The sequence below is a fragment of the Parasteatoda tepidariorum genome, chromosome 5 (assembly GCF_982258835.1).
Source record: "Parasteatoda tepidariorum strain Cologne lab strain chromosome 5, Ptep-v5.0, whole genome shotgun sequence".
In the NCBI taxonomy this organism is placed as follows: domain Eukaryota; kingdom Metazoa; phylum Arthropoda; class Arachnida; order Araneae; family Theridiidae; genus Parasteatoda; species Parasteatoda tepidariorum.
In genome coordinates this window covers 100,001,746-100,025,135 of record NC_141759.1, presented here as the reverse complement: position 1 = coordinate 100,025,135, position 23,390 = coordinate 100,001,746, and positions in this window count along the sequence as shown.

The window sequence follows — 23,390 nt, the reverse complement described above, 5'->3', positions numbered from 1 at the left end:
GATTCATATTCACGCTATTTTAAAATCCAATATCGTGATTCATATTCACACGATTTTGTAATCCAATATCGCGATTCATATTCACGCGATTTTAAAACCCAAAATCGCAATTCATATTCACGCAATTTTAAAATCCAGTATCACGATTCTAGAAAGAAGTAGAATTAAGTTTATTCTTGAATTAGTTACTGTAAAGATGTGATATATTTTTCTACAGTTGTTGCATTTAAACAATTACTAAGTGCATTCATAATCACATTTTATGATTGTATATTTAGCTATATAAATTAAAAGAACATAGTCAACTAACTGATCTTGTGAATGCAAGAAAGTACAATCTACTAGTCAATGCCAATTAACTAAAAAGTTTACTTTTATACTTAATAAAGGATGCAAGTCATTTTAGAAAGAAAATTATATTTATATGTGTCTCTTTAAATTGTTTATAATAGTTTTTATATATTTCTGTTTTGATATAAAAATGTATATATGCTAATTTTTGGCTATTAAGTGCTCCCTAAAATTTTCTTGAAAAATTCCTACCTAAAATATTTCAAAATTCCACTGCACCTCCTGAATTCTATCAAAGAGTGTTTTTTTTTGTGTTATTTGCATTTTCTTAAACTCTCATTATTTAATTATTGAATTTCTCTTTTAAATATTGAAATCTGTAGACCTTCCATTGTAACTGAATAGTTATATATTTTGAGATGAAATTTGAGCTCAAAATAAAATGGGTATTTTCCCTTTTGAATTACTGAAACTAAATAGATATTTCTTTTTAGAAAGTTAACACCATTATATTTTAAAAAATAAGAAAGTTAAAATTTACTTTGTAAAATTCTGGGACAGATACTATTCATTGGCATAAATGATAAATGCAATATATATGAAAACAACAGAGTCCATAAAACAATTTTGTGGACTCTTATAATCAATCATATGCAGGTTTTTTAAAATCCTAGCAATAGTGAATGTATGTATAATTGTAGTACTCCTAGTATGCTATTAATGGTTTTATGGATCCTGAAAATTATCTTTATATTGTTATCAAACTGATTAATAATCATTTTAGCTGAGATAAACTGAGTGAAAAAAATAATTTTAGCTGAGACAAACTGAGCCAAAAAGAGATTTTAACTGAGACGAAATGCAATTTCTGGTGAGACAATTTGATATTTTGCGAGTAGCATCCCTGGAAATGTAAAAGGGAAGCACATTCGAATTTTCAATTTCAAGTTACGTAAATCGAAAAATATTTTTTATCCGTTTTTCTGGAAATTTAATGTAGTCACCCAGGTTCGAAATCCAGCAGTGATTGGTTAATATGAACTCTGCTCTCGGTTCACAAAAATCACAGTGCTGACTTAAATATTCTCAGTGGTTGTCTCATCATGGGTTTGAGTCCCCTTGCCGTCAGGCTAACCCTGGATGATTTTCATGGCCCTTGTCTTCTGGATTGGGTTCAAAGTTGCGGAGTTGAAAATTGGTAGACGTAAACTCAAAATTGTGTCTGCTGTTCAATGACTGTTATAAAATAAAATAAAATTGCAGGACAGCGCTTCTTGGAGATCTCAAACAAATCACCCTATTTGCTTTTTGTTGATTGTAGATTTTGAAGAGATAGATTATATGTGTAATATAACTCTTACGTAATTTCTGTGACAATTTTTTAAAATCTTCAAAATTTAACATTAAGTAACAAGGAAAGAAAATTTGAAGCTAGAACGAGCTGAAAAAGGAAAAGAAAAAAAAATTGGTAAAAAATTAAATTGAAGCAAGCAGTTTAAGACTTATTCATCTTATTATTTGAGTGCAGTAAAATCTGTTTCAGGACCAAAATTTGAAGAAATACGCTATAAAAAATACACTACCCAAAAACGATAAAAAAAAAAAAATTAAATATCACTTATTGTATGTAATAATAAAAATTAAACGTAATTTTTTTCTAAAATCCTTGTATTTCATTTCATTTATGAATTACTTTTTTCTTAGCTATATTATTTCGAAGTAAAAATCAAATCATCTACCGCTATTTAAAGCTTATGTCTCAAAAAAAATAAGGAAAAAAATCAAAATCGAAATAGTCTATAGATTTGGAGAAAGCGTGATGAAAAATAGGTTTCTCAAACACAATTATTAAACCCGTTTATCCAAAAATAAGTTCATGTAAGAATTTTTTTGATAATTTTCATTTTTCATTATTTTATTTAACTGTTGAACATTTTTTAAAAGAAATCAATTGAATAGTTTACAAAAATTCAAGTATTTAAATGTTCGACTTATGAAAATTGAATAACTCACCGATTATTCAATTCACCGATTCAGATAACACCTAATTTTCATAAATTTCGTCAAAATTTTGCATTTTGTCATTTAGAATAGCATACTTTAATTTTTGAAAATTTAAACATCACTTTCTAAAATTTGATATACTTTACATTTCAAAAATTTTCGACTATTATTAAATAATAATAAAAAAAAATCATTATAATTATTGTTTGGAATGTCTTTGGATAAACGAGTTTAATAATTGAGAACAAAAATTTTTCGTTTCGCTTAAATAATTTTCTTCATATAGTGAAATATTCAAAATGTCAAATTAAGATTTTCAGATCCAAAAACTAGTCTGCTCTTCTGTTTAAAATATTGGTTACTGAATATGTGTTAGTTCAAAGAAATATCTTTATGTTTAATTTCATAACTTAAAATATCGTCTGCACTAATTAATTAGCATATTTAGGATTTTTTTTTTGGGGGGGGGAATTGGACATTGAAAAAAATTCCGAAGTTTTGGATTTTATAAGGAACACGTACTCCCCTTCTACCAACGTTGATTCTATTATATTACAGCGACAACTTAGTTTTGGTCGTTGCAAAAATTCGCATTTAGAAAATGTTTATGTTTGAAAAATTCAGGAAGGTATCTCCTTTTTAATCCCCTCTTAATATATCCCATAAAAAACCTACAAAAGAAACACTTTAAAAACAAAATATTTCCAGAACTAAACCGAAAATTCAAACGTAAATTCGAATTAAGTATTCGCAATCGCTTCACAAGATCAAAAAGCGTTTTGTCTGTTTTTCCGTTAGTTTTGAATTTTCTTCATTTAAATTAATTAAAAATCATTTTTTTATATAGCTGGTAGTTTGAATATCTCAGATCTAAGTCCTCCACGAAGGCAACTTTCGCCCAATACTTCATCCAGTAGTTTTCTTGTCTTCTTAGTGGATGTAAAAAATTTCCCTTTTAATGTTGGATTAGACGAGATTCGTAAAAATTCAAAATTGGCATTTTAAAACTCGTTCCTTCAAACTACGATTGAGAAAAGGGGAAGCAGAAATGGGGGAAAGCAGTTTCCATTTCTTATTGGTGACTGATCTGTTGCGTCACAACTTCAAAGCAAATCTTTTTTTCTTTTTTGATGTTCAGTATTCTAAAATCTAAAATACATTTTTTATTTCAGTTGTACCAGATGTTCTTCTGTTAGCATGTTCTTCTACTGTAAATGATAACTTTGGCGTGGTGTTTCATTCGATTAGTAAGTAATCTTTAATTTTTAATGTTCTTTACTAACTATTTTTTAATTAATGTTTTTTTAACTATAATTTAGATAATGTTCTGATTTTATATTTGTGGTAGATTTAGCCTTTTTTAAAAGCTATTTTCCTCGAAGAGATTTTAAAGCCTTGAGCTTATTGTAATGTATGGAAACATATTTTGACTTTTTCGTAAATACAACATCTTTGAATGCATTTTTTAAGTGATATTAGAAATGTTTGAAACTTATCTTATATTTTGCGCAATTTTTGAAATATTTTACATCATAAGCTTAATTTCAAACCGCGGATATTTTTTTCTAGAACAAAAAAAAAAAAAAAAAAAAAAAAAAGAGTTCTATGGTCCCTAGTTACTCTAGTGACATTTTTTGTTGAAAGTTTATTTCCACCTTTTTTTTATGTTTTGGGATCAGACGTAGTTTAAGTCAGGATTACCGGAAGTGGTTTTGCTATCTGAAGTACGCAGTATCGTTTGGGTTTCGCGCAGCGTCCCTACTTCAGTGTCCCATGTTATTTTAAACTTAGATAATTTTACTAAATTAAGAATTTAAAAAGTTTGGCACCTTTAATATTATTTTTTGTCATGTTTGGCCTAAGCTTAAGCGAATAAGAAATAATTTTAGATTTCAAATTTATTTCCGATTTTCCACGGTTTTGGAATTTGAACGCCCGAAGTTTTTATGTCATTATTTGTGTTTTACGTTTTAACTTGATTATGGGTTAGAGTCCCTTTACCGTCAGGCTAACCGTGGGAGGTTCTCTTGGTTTTTCTCTCCATGTAACGCAAATATGGTTTAGTTCTCCCACGAAGACAAGTTTCGCCCAATACTTGATCAAGGAGTTCCCTTGTCTTCTGGATTGGGTTCAAAATTACAAGGCTTCGGAGTTAAACATTAGTAGTCGTAAAGGTGAAGAAAAAAAAAACTGGAAAAACCGCAGAAGGCGTGGGGGGGGCAAATCAGAGAGAAATGCATTTCCACTTCATATGGAAGAGTGAGCAAAGCATTTATGTCGCAAAAAAGGAATCTGCATTCATATAAATAAAACAAGATTCAAGGGTAACAGATTGTGACAGGGGTAGAAGAAATTTTGGTATTTGTACCAAAGATTATAAAATTGTAAGGGAATAGCTGATTTAACTCTTTCTTCATAACGAGCACATCTAGTGTAAATTTTAATGCATGTTTGGTTTGTACGATGTTACTGAGGTTGCACTGGAAAGCTTATTTCATTTATTTATTTTCTTGTTTCCCTCTCGGCTACCGCATTTCTAGATTTGTATTTCTTTACTCCCACTTCGATTTGAACACGCCTACTTCTATGAATGGTCCACATTGAACAATTGACTTGCTACTTGTGACTGCGACATTATAAACCTCCTCACATAGTTGCTACTCAGTCTCGATCACACACAACGTACAACTTATTCACTCGACTGCTGAAGGCAACACAGTAGCGACTACGACCGCGAACTTAATACAGCTCTCCCGGCTTCTCACAACACAGCGGTATCCGTTCATCCAATTCTATTACAGCTATAATTCTGGTGGGGGGGGGGTGTACTGTAGTGTGTCTACCACTAGAAAATTACAATTCCAATTCGCTAATATATAAAACATGCTAACTCGATTTTATGCAGGGGTACTTTATCATAGATTAGGTTGACTATTGTCGATAACTACTATATGCACAAATTGCGCATATTTTATTGCGCATTTTAAATCTAAACATACTTTAGAGTTCAAATATTCAAAAAAAATTTGCAGAGGAGTTTTTCGTTTTACAATATAGAAATTGTAATCACAAAAAAAGTTTGTTAGAAAATTTAATGCGAAGAATAATATAGGAAAGCGGAATTTTCAATTTATAATTTATTTCATGAACTGATAATTTCATGAATTTATGATTTATTTCATGAAATTTGTTGCAACCCTTTTACTTTTTTTTTTATTTGATCAGCCCAAACTTCTATTTTTACATTTATTACATCTACATTAAAAATATTTATTGTAAAGTAATGTATATAAGCATATTTATAACCAGGGGTCTGTTTAGAAGAAATCTGGGTCTGTTAACGGACCCTTCACAAAATATCTTTTTATAAAAACGGACCCTTCACAAAATATTTTAACTTAAAAACGGACCAAAATAATTTATCTTTTACTCGGACCCTTCACAAATTTGTTTATCTTCATTATTGTTTTGTTAATCGAATACAATAAACCCTTCACAGGAAGGGGGGGGGGAAGAAAGACAGATGTAAACGAACTAAATTTTGTCTTCGGCAGACCCTTCTTCCTTTATTCCTCCGAAATGAATATTCTGCGTTCAGCAGTATAGGCTAAATACCAAACATTTATATGGTGCATCGTTAATTTAGTAGCTGCAATTGCTCTTTATTTTTGAAAATTTAATTTTTTCAATTATAATTTTGCAGTGTTGAGCATAATCTTGTATGTCTTTACAATTTAAAAACTCCTTCAAAAAGTTTTTTTGCAATAACGAACCCTATTTGCACAAATTCACAAAAGCAGAATCCTGGTTGAAAGAATGTGACTTAACGTTTATTTTATATTCATAAATTACGAGTCATTTTTTCACAATTTTACAAAAACGGACCTTTCACAAAATGTCTGGACAGACCCCTGATAACAATGTGTTATTCTTTTTTTTATTTAGTTAGGATGTATATAGTGCAAAAGCTGATTTTTTTCATTGTGTATTTCAAATATTAATAGCAATAAAAAACTTTTCTGAAATATTTTTTATAGGTTTAGTTTTTTTAAAGTTAAGACTTAAGATATTATTTAACCTCTATTTTTTAAAAAAAACGGGAAAAAAATTTCTTGAAAAAAAAAATAAAGCTCTTTTGCAGCACTCAATCTTGCTTTTCCCACTATACAGCCGTTCAAAGCTGCACAATGGTTTTTATTGATGATGTTCGTTTCGCTTATTCTCATTAAAATCTTACTATTCTTTATTTTTTTAAAATTGGTTTGTTATATATGTTCTTGTTTCTTGCAGATTTATTTTGACTGGGTTGTCTAATTGGAATTGTTTCTTCAAATTCCTGGAAAGCAAGATTTGGATGCATACGACGCTGTGGACTAGACCGTAAAATAGCTAAGTGCAATTTTTAAATATTTTTTGTTGTTGTGAGGGTTTTATGTAATTGATTTGTATCGAAAAAAATGAAGTGTTCAAGAATCATGTCAGACAGATGATCTTGGTTTAGGATTCTTAATTTTTATCCGCTTTCTTACCTAAAGATAATTTTTTCAGACGTTTATATTACTTCGCGGGTCACAAAACCCAGACAATAAAGTTAAGTAATTCGAAATACAATAAAATAGTGCGAAATCTGTAGCTTCGCTAGTTTTGCAATGAATTCTGTTCAAAGTTGATTACTTCAATTGAGATTAGTACGTAAAATTGTGTGTCGTCATGGGTGAGTATTATCTTTGTTTGTATTAACATTTTCTTATTTGTAATTGTTACTTTAGTGGCCACAAATATATCACTCTTCGGTTTTTCGAGGATAATTGTTTATGTTCTGATCAAAGTCTGCTAAATATGCGGACCTACCGTTTTTTTTTATACACGTTTTTAAGGTACTAGTAAGGATTCGTTACATTTCATTTTGCTCATTTTCATACAAAAGCAAAATAATGCAGTGAGTCGCTGCTCTTAATATTCATTTTTTTTCGTTTGTTTTGTATTTTCCTATCCTACCTGTTTTTGAAATTAAAGGACAAACATAAAAAGCGTATAGTCTCAACAGAAAATTAAGGCTTGTTGTTGTAACCAAGGACTGTCTCGTCTTCAAACTGTCCACAACAGCCATTTTGAAGCCCTGTCCGCAAATGATATTTACTTTAAAAGAATCCCCATTAACTTCTTGATAGCCAAGTAGTCGCCAGAACTCTCACGCTTCTGCTACTCCAATCGCTTTGAGTATATAAAGCTCCGAAATTCTAAACCACTAATCATAAAAAATGAAGGAGCTTAATGTATCACAAGTTAAGAAGTCAGGTACTTGCAATGGACTAGAAATAAGTATCATAACATGGATGAAATGGAATTCAATACACAATGCGAACTATAAGAAAAGATTTAATACAAAAAGCACCATTAGCGAATGTGGCTTATACATGTTTTCTTTATATATTATAACCAGCATTGAACTATTTATCCATTTTTAGTTTTACGACTTTGCATTTTCAACTTCTAAGTCTTGTAATTTGGAAGCCAAAACAGAAGGTGATAGAATAGTTCAAGCAAGCCTTAGCACAAATTAGCCATCGGGGAGAACTCTTAGGTGGAACTAACCGCCTTTGTGTCACACGGTTAGAGGAAAAACAAGAGCATCTCACGGATAGCCCGACTCTAAGGAGATTCTAACATATGACTTCGTCTGCAATTGATGATATTTTACATCAGCACTGTGGTCCGTGTGAAAGGGAAGCAAAATTCCATTCATTCCAACCATCGCTGGGATTCTTTAGAAGGCATGCGTTTTTTCCCCTGGCAGGGGAGAAAATGGGTCTGTTTAGAAGAAATTTGGGTCCGTTAACGGAACCTTCTCAAAATATTTTAACTTAAAAACGGACCCTTCACAAACTATTTTAACTTAAAAACGGACCCTTCACAAAATGATTTTTCTTTTAATCGGACCCTTCACAAATTTGTTTATCTTCATTATTATTTTGTTAATCGAATAAACCCTTTCCAGGGCAGAAAACAAGAAAGATGGATGTAAACGAATTAAGTTTTGTCTTCGGCAAACGATTCTTCCATTATTCGTCCTAAATTAATATTCTGCGTTCAGCAGTATAGGCTAAATACCAAATATTTGTATGTTGCATCTGTAATTTAAAAGCAGCAATTGTTGTTTATTTTTTAAAATTTAATTTTTTAAATTATAATTTTGCAGTGTTGAGCATAATCTTGTATGTCTTTACAATTTAAAAACTCCTTGAAAAAGCTTTTTTTTGCAATAACGGACCCTATTTGCACAAATTCATAAAAGCGGACCCTGGTTGAAAGAATGTGAGTAATTTTTTCACAATTTCACGAAAAACGGACCTTTCACAAAATGTCTGGACAGACCCCGGCCTGGTCTCAGTCGCTTCAGGTTAAAACAAATAGGACCTTTGCAACAAATAAGCTGAGCAGAAATGACTATTTAAGAAAGGAATAATGAGCCAAAACACAGGCTCAAAAGATCCACATGCATATACAGGCTTAGTATGCGCGTTATGGAGTGCCTCGATTAGTTTAGCCATGTCAATCGACTTATCTCGTATCCTTACCACCAAGAACAATGGCGGGAGTAAGCTTTCGAAAGGTGTAGTGCCTGTCCAGGCAAATGGCTGGCCACACAGCCTCGTTCTCATTTTAAAATTACAATGGTGGTGGTCTAGTAGCATTCTTTATACAACCCTGTTGGCCTTTGCATTCGAAATAGGCCGATATCTTCACTGTTCTTTAAATATTATATGAAAAGTCAAAGGTTTACCTGTGAAAAGGTAGTACAAGAAATCTGTAGGAACTGAATCCGCCAGCAAACCCGAAGTCGATACGTTGTTGCCATATCCTATGTTCTGGGCGATTATTTATCTTTGTACTGTTTTAATTGAAATTTAATACTATTTATAACATTTCGTAATGTATAACTGTAGTTTCTCCTCAGTTGAATACACTTCATCGCTTCATCTGTATCATCGTAAAATTTAAATTTGAGAGGAATGTGATAAAAGTTATCCCCGAAAAATCTAAAGTTGATTTGTTTTGGCCGCTATTGTGTGAACTCTACCACTCATGAATTTGTACCTCCGATTACATTACTGCTTACTTTCCCATCATAAACAAGTTATTAATACTAAGCCTTGAAAAATCTCCCTGAATAACTTTTTACTCTTATGATCAGAATTTTTGGTCAAAAAATGGTCAAAAAAGTTGGTCAAAAAAGTCTATCTCTAATTTGCTAATTATTTAGTTCTTAATAGTGCTAAGTAACGGAATCAGGCACAAAAAAGTTTTTTTTTTTAGTAAACATATATTTCCCCCCCCCCCCCGATAGAATAAAAAACTAGCCTCAAACTAGAAAATATGCTCCTGATTGCTTAATTAAGAAAGCTGTAAAACGTTTGAGCCTTTTAATGTTTATTTTATAGTTTTCCGTCTTATTACTGGAATTTTTTATAAAGAATTTTTTTTAAAAACTGCTCACAATTATAAACTTTCTTAACCCAACGAAATGTTCGTGAGAAAAAAAAATTTCTAAAATAATTTTTTTTGATAATAATTGTCAAAAGATTTTGATTTGAACTTTTATTATTGAACTTTTTTTTACATAATTTTAAGCTTATTTATTTTAAATAATAAAATATAAAATTCGGAAGAATAAACTATGAGTAATGAAATTTCTAACTGACTGGCAGTTGTCAGTGATGCTTGACTTCGATTATCCACTGTCAGTGAGCGGGTGGGTAACAACATTGATCTGTCTGCAAAGGAACCGAGGGTGCTTGGTATCGATCCTCGTTAAATTATTATGTCATAAAGTGCTTGATTGCCCAAGTCACCGAGCTACCGAATCGGGGAAACCATTTCCTTCTCGAAAAATCAAAATTGTGGTGGCATATCTTCGAATTGTTTTCTGGAATGTTTGGTCAGACAAACACCAATAGCCCATTCTGTAGTTCTAGTGCGTTTAAATAAAAACTATTTGCTTCATCAGTTAATAAACAAATTAACAAATATTTATTTTAAAAAAAAGTTTTTAATACATGGATCTATGGACAAACAAATTTTAAAATTGAGTTCATAAGTTGATTCATTCCTTTAAAAAAGTTCTAAAAGTTCTAAACTACTGAGTCTATTTTCCAGATTTCAGCATCCCAATCTATTTTGATAGTCAAAATTCTGAATAGGTATAAAAATTATATGTTTATACAGCGAGTATTTTTTGTGTCTGTTTTTGTTACTCGTTTAATAGGTAATATTATAATTAGTATGTTTGAAGTTGACCCTTTAAACATTAAATTTGGTTTTGTAAAACGCGTAAGTTCTCTACACTTGAGCAAAGGTTATTCAGGGTGGATTTTTATTTTATTTTCCGTAACTGTTAGTTAAAGCCGTTTCCATTTATTTCTAAACTGTACGTTGGTCGTAGAAATGGTTCGAACTACCGTTTTTGAAAGTATCAGCTGCAAAACGAAAATTGAAGAGAAGTGAACTACTCGAATGAAGTTGCAATGAGCTAAGGTTTCAAGCAAAACGAGATGATCGAGATTCTGGAAGCAAATTTTCTAGGCCTGTATTTGCGTTCCTATTTTAAACAAGTTTTGCTTTTCGTTCTTGCAAGGCTCCTCCAAAAGAGTTGTGTCGATTCTGGAAACTTGTAAAGTAATCATCTGTAACAAAAGAAAAGGAAAGAAAAATCAGTGTTGTTGTTGTTCCTTATCCTCTAATTGTCTGACGAAGTCAGACAAGATCCAATAGGTTGTTGACCCTCGGAAAAACGATGACAAGAAATGGAATAGCATATAGGTCCTCCTTGGAAAGGCCCAAGCAGTCAAGGATATGTTCGGCTGAGGCTTGCTGGGCTTCACATTTGGAGCAGACTGCATAAGTCTTTCTTCCTTCAAAGTACGAGAGACTATTCGTGTGTTCACTTGCCAATCTGGAAATAGCTATTTGAGATGCTCTATCACTCCTATATGAACAAGTGAAGAGCCCGGTTCCTTGGCCGCATACCAATGATGAGAAGGGGGGGATCCTCCCTTTTTTTGATAGATGGCTTTTGATTTTGGACTGATACTCTGAATAGGTAAGGGCTGATGACGAAGATGTTAAATGACTACAGCCCTCCTTGGCCAACCGATCCGCTTGCTCATTGCCAAAGATGTCAACTTGAAAAATCATCTGAGAAACAAATAAATGAAGAAAAAATTTTAGGCCTGAATTTGCGTTTGTATTTTAAACAAGTTTGGGTTTTCATTCTTGCAAGGCTCCTCTAAAAGAGTTGTGTCGATTCTGAAAACTTGCAAAGTAATCATCTGTAACAGAAAAAAGAAAAGAAAAATCAGCTAGGAAAAAATAAATAAAGGAAAATAATTCCGCAGATAAAATGTCTCATTGCTATATTTTCCCAAACCATTTCTTAGAATAATTTTCTCAGTTGATTAAAGTATGTATTTGTAGCTTGGCAGGAATCTGTAATACGGAGTGAGCTTGTGAGTTAACACTAGATTGCCTAAGGAAGTCATTTTGACTGCTTTTAATTTCAATTAGAAAAACAATGATGTACATAACGACACGATTTCTTAGAATTTTGTGACTTTTTGTACAAAATATAATTTTTTCTATTATTAATATTTACTAATAACTTGTTATATAACTGTAAATAATATTGAAAATGTTAAAAATTAATTTTAAACAAATTTATTTACGCATTCAAAATCCAGTCATTTTGACTGCTTTTCGGCAATATAGGTATATACTAATTTTCCGTCCTTCTAGTGTTAAAAAGCATGCTGAATATCGAAAATGTTTCAGACTGTTCTGGACGTTTTCGGAACATTTCGAAACAGAATGATAGTTTATTGTGATTATTATATTTGTGTGATTACCAAAATAACGAGTTATTTTGTCTTTGGACAGTCGACCCAATTTTGGGTTAACGACTACGAATGCTAAACTCCGTAGCCTTGTGAATTTGAACCAATTCAGAAGACAAGGAAACTCCTGGATCGGTACCCACAGAGGCATTGATTTGTTATGGGCATTGATTTGTTATGGAACTGGATCCTCCGACTGATTCGAGGATTGCACCAACGATAGTCTCCAGTAATACCTGGATGCCCTCTTTCGACGGCGGGACAGGGTCAAGCCTTACTTGTTATGGGAAAATGGAGGACTTTGTGACTCGACAGATTTAACGTGCATCAGTCACCATTTACTGCGCGGGGAGTCTTCGGCTGTCGGGATCGAACCCTCGACCTCTTGGACATGGGAAAATAATGAATTAACAATATTCTGTCGTATTCGTGATATGATGATACCAAGAGAAACTTACTAATCGATATCTGCAAATCAAACGTTGTTTCCAAGCCGCTGATTAGAAAAGCTGTTTGTCAACAAGGAAAACACTTCAACGGCATGAAAAGTCAGCAATAAGTTCATAAGTCAGCAATAAGTTCACCTGCACTTAACTTTAAAAGGTTCTCCGTCCATTGCTCGGGAATTTATTCGACAATAGGAAAACTCAAATGTAAAAATGAAATATTGTTCAATAAGAAGGTGTGACCAGATTACGGAACCCTGTTGGACGAGTCATGGAACATTTGTAATGGTGCACCAGAACTTTATGAATGCTACAGTCCTCTGTAATAATTCAAGTGAGATAGCGGACTAATTAATGGAAAATCCAGAGTGTGTTGGGTTGAAAAGGAAGATTCCGAAGTTGCTATACTAAAGTGTGTAGTTGTTTCCTTTTTTGAACAAAAGATTACATTCAAGCAATGATTTTTTACTTTGTGTATTCCTTTTTTTATTTATTTTTTTATAACCGTCGTTGAACGGCCGACCCAATTTTGGGTTTACGTCTACTAATGTTCAACTCCGTCCTTGTCATTTTGAACCCAATCCAGAAGACTAGGGAGCTTCTGGACCGAGTATTGGGAGAAAGTTTGCCTTCGTGGAGGACTTTTTGATGGAACTAACCCTCATTTGCATTACATGGAGAAGATCACGAGAACCTCCAGTGGTTAGCCTGACGGCAAAGGTACGCTAAACCATAATCCGTCTACCACTGAGTATATTTCACTTTGGCACTGTGGTCGGTGCAAGCCAGATGCGGAATTCGTATCGATCAGCCATCGCTGGATTCGAACCCGTTTCGTCTCATTGGAAAGTGAACGCTAAATCCCCTGAGCCATCGAGGTTCTGTGTGTACTCCTTTAAAACAAAAAAAAAGGTATTTAAATGAATGAGTGGTAGAGTGTGTATTGTGAGTTTAATTGTACATTTTATATGAGGTAAAAGTAGACACTATGGTGAACTAGTCTTACTTAATAAAGACTTTTTTAATCTTAAGTAAAACTTTGTTATACATTTACAATATTAAGGTATTGTTTTTTTCCAGCTATTACTTCCCTTATTCTTTTCATCCACTAACAACTTGTTTTTTATTTTATTATATTTTTGAACCATGAATATTATATTTTTAAACCAAATTTAAAATTGCATGTACGCGCGCGTTAAGGTCAATTTATACTGTATTTATATTGTCTAAATATTTTTTTTAAAAGTAGTTGTTAAGATCGAGTAACTCCATCTCGTCCATTTAATGGGAAATGGAATTTTTCGGGGAAAGAAGAGGAACAATAGATTCTGAACCCCTTCAGATAAGATAATTAATGTAGTAATGGAATAAAGCGATGCGTACTAAACTAAAACGAACAAAAAAAAATAATAATTTCACAGAACACATTTAAATGCTGTATGACATAAACATTCTTCGCTTTGTTTTTTCTTTTAAGGCTTGAAAACTCTTTTTAATAGCGTTTTCTTAATAGATTTTGTAGTGTAATACCGACTTGCAAGTATTTTTTTTTGAAAAAAAAAATAAAAGTCGTAAGATTGTACGACTAGAATTGTAGGTTTTTTTAGATAAAAAATAATTATTTTCATGCATTTAAAACTATAGTGAGTTCTTAATTTTTTTTTAAAGAAAATGTAGCAGGAGATTTATTACTTATGATTGTTTAAAGGAAAGGTTCTATAATTTAATTATAAGCTGGCCAAAGTCAAATTTCTTGAAAACCTTTTTCAAGTTAAGCTTTAGACTAGAATTTGTATTTCTAAAAATAAGTATTAATTGGTTAAATATTAACTATTTACATTAATCTAAAACGACAGTTAATACTCCTAAAATATCTTTTTTCCACTTGGTGTGTCACATCATTTTACATTTTAATTCTTTGCGGCAAAAATTCCTGCAGGTTTTCTTCTTTTTCAAAAAAAAAAAAACGAAATCTATTGTCGAGATTTTTGAAAGTAATTTTCATATTGATTTCTCGACTTTTAATGTAAGAAACATTGTTGAGAAAAGTTGTGAATGAGTAATAATACGCATCGCTTTATGCAATAAACATAAAAATTCAAATCTGATCATATTTTTGCTAATGAATGGGATTAAGTATTCTAATAATGAAATATTAAATTGAATAAATATGAAGTCAATGCAGCCTTCATTTAAGAGTGCTTGATTATTTGTTTTCATGTTCAGTTTTTCTTTAAGAACCTAACTGCATATATATAACTGCATATATTTTTTTAAACCTAACTGCAATTTCTGATGCTTAAATATTTTCACTTTACTCCTTAATGTCTCGGGTTCTAGGAAATTTTGTCTTGAATTTTTGTAATAAGTGCGATTTCAAAAACAAACTCCTTATGAAAGGTGTTAAAATGGTAACCAATTTTTGGAAGCCTGGAAGGGGGAAAGAAGGAAGGGATAAGAAGGAAGAAAGGGGTTAAGAATCATTTGTTAGAAACCCTAAAAATTGAAGGGCTTGTTGTGAAAGAAAGACAAGCCACAAGGAAAGGGGTAGAGAAACTATAAAAGAAATTATATACCGAAAAAGAAAGATAAAAAACTTACTCCCAACCTATACCTTCTGCTATGGAATTTCCGTATTTTCTGAAAATAATTTTTCTTTTGCGAAGATTATGTATGATTCTGAATTAAAAGAAATGCCTACTATATAATTTGTACGTAATACTGTATAATTGCACGTACTTGTATGTAAATAATTTGAATAGACGTCAGCTTAACAAATGTTCGTGCTCATAATTTCTGAAGAAATATTTTTCAAATAATTCGATTTGTCTTAAATATTTCGGTAATAGTTCTCTGCCTTAGAAAATATCTCTTAAACTTCGAGGGTATGACACCCTTAATGAATTTTAATTCAATATTTTTTCTCATTTGTGCATTGCATTCACCAGCCTACAAAAAATAATCTCGAAACTTTTTAAGTTTGTTTTTATAATATTATTATCAAAAGAAATTTCCACAGTGGAGAGAAAAAAGAAAAGAATTTCTAAGTGAGTTTTACAATAAGCCTTTTTCCTTGTACAATTCGCAGAACGATGATGACACGATTCTAAAATAGATTTTTGATGTTCTGAACCAATACTGTACGAATTTTATATTGTTTGAAATCTATTCAATGGCGAAGCATACTTAAACCATTTAATACTCAAAGTCGCCAAATTATTTTGGGGTGTCTAATTTACAAATTACGTAAGTTTGAGATGTGTCCCTCAAGAGTGGGATTCCTTATTTTTTGTATTTTCGAAACAAGCTCTAATTTATGGACTTCTAGTGGACTGAAACCGGGTAGTGTAATTTTATGTCTCAATAGCGAGTATGTTTCTTCTATAAGGTCACCATGCTAAAATTTAAAAAAAAACAGTAAAAGTTCGTTGTAATGACAATTTCTAATAAGAGATGACATTATCCTTAATAAGCAAATACACGTATCTAATGTTAAAATAGGAATAAAAATCAACATGTTAACCTTTATTTCCTTCTATTGTGTTCAACTTTTTTTTAAATTTAATTTACTTAAAGTAGACTGGTTTTCATAGAGTTTGTACACTGAATTGACTCTGCGCATTTTAACAAGTCGAAATGTCTACAACAAGAATGTTTGAACAAAATGTCTTCAATTCGTAATAAGTTTTTTGCAAGAAGAAAGTGAATTGAAGGCAATACCTTTTGACTCCCTTCATAACAGTGAGTTTTGATTTCAGTAGTAATTAGGCTAAAAAGAAAAAATTAAAGGTCACGGTAGATATGGGATGATCAAAAGGCACATTCTCTTGAAGTGCGTGTTCTAAAAATAGAACTTGCCTTTTATTAGGAGGAATAACTTAGGAGGATAACTTAGCTTGTGGTTGCTCACACATTTATAAAAATAAAAGGTTAAAATTGTACAAATAAAATGATATTCGCTTTTCTGCATTGATACTATAAATAAATAATGTATCCAATTTAAGCCTTTTTGTAAAACATTACTTAACTGAAACGGAAAATTTATTTCTTTAGAAAAAAAATTGTCGTAATAGCAGGTGGATCGTTATTTTTAACTCGTTAATATCATGTAATTCTTAGTATCTTTAGCATCAGTATTTTCAGGGTAATTTGGAAATTCGATGTAACAGTGGGGTCTTCTCGTAATACCTCGAGCATCGTTATATGGAGCTTTTACTGTATCATATTTATTTTGGTTTTTTAAAGTGGATTTAACTCGCAAGAGGCGGAACAGCTGAGATAAATCATCGAGCAAATTTTGTGGAATAAGACTTTATTTTTTTTTTACCTAATGGTATTTTAAAAATAAACAGTAGGTGAATTTTGTATTTTAAGGTAGTTGCTATAGTTCTAATGATTGCAGCTTGACAGATGACGCAAATGAGTGCGAAATGGTTTAACTAAAAGTCCCAATATTATTATAACAGGGTGCGTAGCACTTTTAAAAAGTGCTTAAGGGTGTTTATTTTTTATTTACGTTTTTAAAAGCCCCCTAAGAGTGCTTTTTTTCACTCAGTGTTTGAAAAAAAGTGCTTAAGGTTCTATCTTTTTTAAAAAAAAGATTTTTTCTTTGCCGTGTCGATTGTCGTTGTAAGTTACAAAAAATGCATGATTTTCACAATTTTCTCTGCAATATTTATCAGAAACTAGTCATTTGATCGTGATTATGTAAAGATTTTGAAAATGTTTTTGAATTTTATAGATTTTATGTTTATAAATTAAGAACTTTAAACGATAGAGAAATATACTTGATTACTGCACAGATTCTAATTATGATTTTTCTTTTTGAAAGTGATTGAAAATATTTTTTTAATTCCTTAAAAAGTAATTAAAAAGGTGCTTAATTTTTGGTGAAAAATTTCACTACGATTTTACAATCTAAACTTTTTAAAATCTATCTATTTAACGTCCTTTTTCCTTGAAAAAAAATTAATTTTAAATATAAGGAATTTAATATTAAATATTATTTAAACATAAAGAGATTAACAAATCACTTACCCCTTTCCTGTTACAAAAAGTTACAAACAATTATAATTTGAACGTTTCATCCTTTCTTGGACAACCACCACTCTTAAAACAACAGAAAACTGAAGTATAATCCTTTGTTTAGTATCTACGATTGCAATTACTTACGTGATGTTTGACATAAATCTGAAATAACCCATGTCTAAAGGATTAAAGTTATAATTTTTTAACTGATGAAAGACTATTAAATCCATCCAATATGAAAAAATTTCCCAATTTAAACTTTGGAAATTGCCAATTAAAGTAGAATGTGGTTCTTGGAATAATAATTAATAATATACTGTTTCGAGACAACTTTGGATGTTTAAAGAAGCATTTAATAATGTATACTTATTAGTAGGTTATGAACAGTTAATGTATGTACAGTTGAGAAGTGTTTTTTTTTTTTTAAAAAAAAGGCCATCCTGAAAGCGGCAGGAGACGTTGTCCAATCCAGAGCAATATCTGTTCTTAACTATGGAAAGTACATTTTCCCTGTGGATAGAACAGGACAAGTCTCGTTGCCTACTTGCGAGGGCATTATCTAAAAGGAACGTTGCAGTTCAAGATTAAAACTTACCCTACTTTTTTTTTCTTGTAAGATTTAAAGACACGATTTAAAGGTTCAATCTTCAGCGATGGTTTGAGGACCGATGGACGCTTAACTTGTCCGGGAAATACGAGAGCCAAATCGCCATAATCATGCCACTTTACGAAATTATGGAGATTCCAGGGTCGACAGTAGTGAGCTGTTTCGGGAAAGCCTAATTTTACTTTAAGGTAAATAAAATTGTTTGATTTTTTTTATTAAGTTAGGAGTTTGAGTTTTGCGTCTATCTCTTTTGCTTTTAAGCTTGGATTAAATTTAGTCTTATCATTAATTCTGTCTCTATCTGGATTATGATGATTAAATTCAAGTTAAATTTTTTCGAACGATTTTAAGAAATATGAAGGGAAAATGGTACTTACGAATAATTGAAAGGGCCCTTATTAAAATTTTTTTTTGAAATGGTTATCTGTGAAGTTTTTAAATTGCCCTTTTTTATTAATCAGTATATACTTATCAATAAAAAAAGACTAGTATTTTTTTTAATTGAGTTTCTTCTGAGGCTCTGTCACTGGTTTAAAAGAGGGCCACTTCCATGGAACGAAAGAAAACAAAATTGATCTAAAAAAATGATCGAACAGCAGCGGTCGCCATAGCAACGCACTGTATACTATTACTCTTGTTAATGGGTAAAAAAATTTTGTTTATCATACTGTAATTTAAGCAATCTGATTACTTGTTAATTAATAAAAATAAATACTCTATAAATTGTGATTGATCAACACTATAGAATGATCGACAAAGCTGAAAAATATATACCGACAAAATTTATAAAGCTAGAATAATTTCATTTTATTTGCTGCCTATGGCTTTATTATTAAATGAAGCAAAACACAGTTTTAAAATTTTATCTTTCCAAAATAAAGATTTACAGTATTGAGTATCTAATGGCATGATATTGTTTGAGGAAAACACAAGATGGCCAAATTTTAACACAATCGTGCAGTTTTTTCATGCCTATTGGTACCTATTGGTATCATACGTACCTATTGGTACTTAACCTATTGGTACTAGCCTGTTTGGTACTTAATTAAACAGTCTCAGCGACGATAATGCCAGTAGTATCTACTATCAAAATTAAGCATGATCAGAGTGAAGAATAGTATGGCGTTTTTTTTTGCGGATCCTATGCGAATAAGTATTATTTATCGATTAATTTTACTTTTTGGTACATAATCTACTTTTTCAATTGCTCTTAATTTTACTTAGTTTTTATAGAACACGTTTTAAAAGTGGAACAGCAAAGGAATGAAATACGTGGTTTCAGATAACTTAAGAAATATAAATGTGGTATCCACGCTGATTATTTTAGTTTATCTGATATTTCTAATGAAATAGTTAAATGTTGAAGAACTTGTAAAAACTTCGGTTATGATTAAATAAGGCTGTAAACTAGCAAACATTTCTGATATCATTTTATAAATACTTAAGAAGGAAAAAAACGAAGAAATCCATTGAGAAAGATTTTTCTAACTTCTTTGAATGGAAGAAATGAGATTTTGGTGCGAGTTTTAGGATCAAGAACTAAATTTGCACTTTCAGGAAGCTGGCACAAATCTTGGTGGAGTTATAAGAAAGAGGCAGACATATACACCAAATTTCATTCTTTTAAAATGGGTGTTACATAGTTACATACCAATTGAACTTTTTTCTTTTTTTGTGTGAATAATTTAGCCTTTTGTTTAAATACTTCAGATTTAATTTTGGTATTTTTATTTTATGCTGATTTTTTTAACAATTAGTATCTATTAATTTTAGTATCTTCTATTATTAACTAATCTATTATCAGTATTACTATCTAAGTAAGTACTATTAAGTAATTTAGTATCTAGTAAAGCACCTCTAAGTAAACTTGACTGGAAATTAGTTGAATTAGAAAAAGTTGAAGAAATATCTTTTTTTTCTTCTACGATAAGCTTAACACTTAAATATTTATTTGGGATTTCAAGAATAGCTTTAAGATTGTTTTCTATACCAAAAATATTTATTTCATTTAATTTTCTCTAAAAAAAAACTCAAAGTTGAGCTTCATTTGTTAAGCAGCACTCAAAAATTATTTATAAAAGGTGTTCTTTATTGTTATTTGAAATATATTTCGATATAGGAATTAAATTTTCATGCAGAAAAGAAACTTTCTTATTATTGTACTGTGAATAGATCACGTGATGTGCATTATCTAAGTTAGATCACTTGCTTTGAAACTTATTAATTAAAAAGCATTTGTAAGCAATTAAGAATTTGTTTTGTTAAATAATAAAATACGGTACAATAGGGAAATGCTACTCCAATTTAAAGAAATGTTGAGCGTTCAAATATCGTGTGCTAAGAAAGAGATAAAAACTTTGTAGTTTGTGTCTAGAATAAATGTTGACAGAATTGCAAGAAATTTTCAAAAACAATTAAATTGTTTTTCGAACCACTTTATATATTTTATTTTATTTTTAATATTTACTGTGTAGCAATCGCTTAGTGTGTTGAACTATTTATTTCTCCTTTTTACACAGAAACATTTTCGAGATCAGGATTCAAGTTTTTACTATTTCAGAAATCAAATATGACACAGACATGATATGTCTTCTAATTTCTTTGTATAGTTTGCGGCAATGTTTCAACCGTCAACCTGACATCTGGTAGCCAAATAATAAATCTATGCGTTGATTTTTTTAAGTGTTTGATTTTTACGAAATTTTCCTTAATAAAGTAAATTGAAGCAATTTTTTTAGTACAAACTTTTAACTTAGGTCACAAAATAACTGGTCTGTTTTTTTTATTCCTTTAAAGAAAGAGAAGGATATCAATGAGGAATAAAATGAGGTATAAAAAAAAAACTCTTTTAAAAACTTTAGTTATGAACATTTATAATTTTTAATCAATAGTAGTTTTCGCTTCTGTTATGTATTCCAAAACAATATCAAATGGGATCTTTTAATGATGAGCAACCAATTATAGCTTTATGTATATATCTTTTTTTTTTAATTTTAAAAGCCTGTTTTATTCAAAATTTTCGTACTTAAACTGTTCTTTTTAGTAACTAAGTATTTTTTCAACTTGATCGAATATAAACTTTTTTCCATTTAGATATTAATATTCCGTAAAATTCAGTGTTTGTATGTTTAATTTTTGAATACACTTTACTTTCAAAACATAATAATTTCAATTTTTCTTAACTGCGATATATTAATGTGAACACTTAAATGCTGAAAAATAAAGTGAAACATTAAATAAATTGATATAAATTATCATAAATTAATATTAATTGAGTATTAAGTAATATAAATTAAGCAATAAATCTATATTAATTTTACTTTTGACTGTACTTATTGTCTACATATGTTTCATATTAATTTAATTTATATCTTGGCTCTCTATTTTACTTTTTGCAAATCTCTGATCAGGCGTAACAGCTCCATTTCACTTTAGGATTCATATCTTGGAGACTTGGCACACATTAATATTAGACAACGAATCAAAATATCATAAAATAATATAAATAATAAACTGGACTGCTTTTGTTGCAAGTGTTTTGATGTAAGATATTAACTTTACATTTAAAAAAACTATTACTGTTGATTTACGCCATCTTAAAAATAATCAATGAAAAGAAGTACAAATAAAAACTTGGAGGAAATTTCAACTCATTAAAAAATTATCTGCTCTGATGTTGTCACATTTTATTACAGATTTGAAGCAAATACTAATGAAGCATTATAAATTCCTTCTCGTGCGACAATTCAAATTTTTAAATTTATTTTTTTTAATGTAACAACTATTTTGGTAAACCTTTTTTTAAAAATAAAAATTAGCATGAATTAGTAAGTTTTTTTTCCTCCCTCAGTTAGTTTTAAGTTTCTTCTTTTTATAATTAAATTCAGTATATGTAGTTCTTGAGAAATACGAGTACAATGAAATTTTTATCCCTCATATTTATCTTAGTTTCCTCTTTTAAGTCATCGTTGCGTTTTTCACTAAAATTTGATTGGGTGCTTAATCGGTACTGAACGTCATTCCTCATTAGATTTTAGAGGCCTGAGACATGTGGATCAATATGATTTGTGAACCCGTATGCGTGCATTTATTCTAAATTAATTTTAATAATTATCAAATAAAAGGTTTAAATTGATAATACTTATTGGCAATTTCTCTCAGTTTGTCTTTTGTAATATTACTTTTCTATAACCAATTGTCTTCCCAGGGAATGTGGCATAAGTGTTACTTCAATGCTTATTGTATATTTTGAAAGCTTATTGCTTATTGTTAACGTTTAAAAACTTCAAGGGTCAATTGTTAGGCAATGGTTTGGTAACAAAAATATAAATTCTCGCCAAAAAAAAATGGGCGTTTCGTTAACTTAAATCTTTCTGAAAAATGATTGCATGCATCAATTGTTTCAACATTTTCTGATATATATTTAGTTCAATTGTAAATATATTTTCTTGAATTATAATTCCAATCTTTTAAGTATAAATTTTAAGCAGTTGCGTTTCAGGAAAACTCTACCTCTGTTTTATGTGGTGTTACAACTCTTGCGCTTTAACACGAGAAGGGCTAACATTTTTCAAAAAATACTAATAATAAATAAAAGAATAAAATCTAAATTTTCAAATTATCGTAAAATCCATCGATCTTCTTTTTCAAGCAAACGTTGAATATCAAACCAAAGGTGATCTAGATGGTGTTCATCCCCATAACTTATTTTGAATTTTTAGGTAAACGCGCTTTTTTTTCCCTTAAAAAAAGTCGAAATTGCTATAGGTTCATTTTATCCGTTTTGTTTGGTTTTCTATTTCTTTTCGCTTCAAACTACACTATTTGATTTCGTTCCCTTGTTTTGTATACCCGCTGTCATGAAAGGTTAGTGCAGTATAACGTTTCATCCATCCCTAAATGTGACAGATTTTAAAAATTTATTTTTGCTTAATTTTTTGACGGTTAAAATAATAAAATAAATTTTAATAAGTGTATTTGTATTCATTTAATGCATATTAAAAAGTCAGTTATGTGTTATTTGATATAGAATTTTCCTTAACTGAAAGAGTACAATTTCTGTTTTCTTGCGTTACCATTAAAAATTTAAATTAAAAGATATGTGTCGACGTGCTCTACTAATTT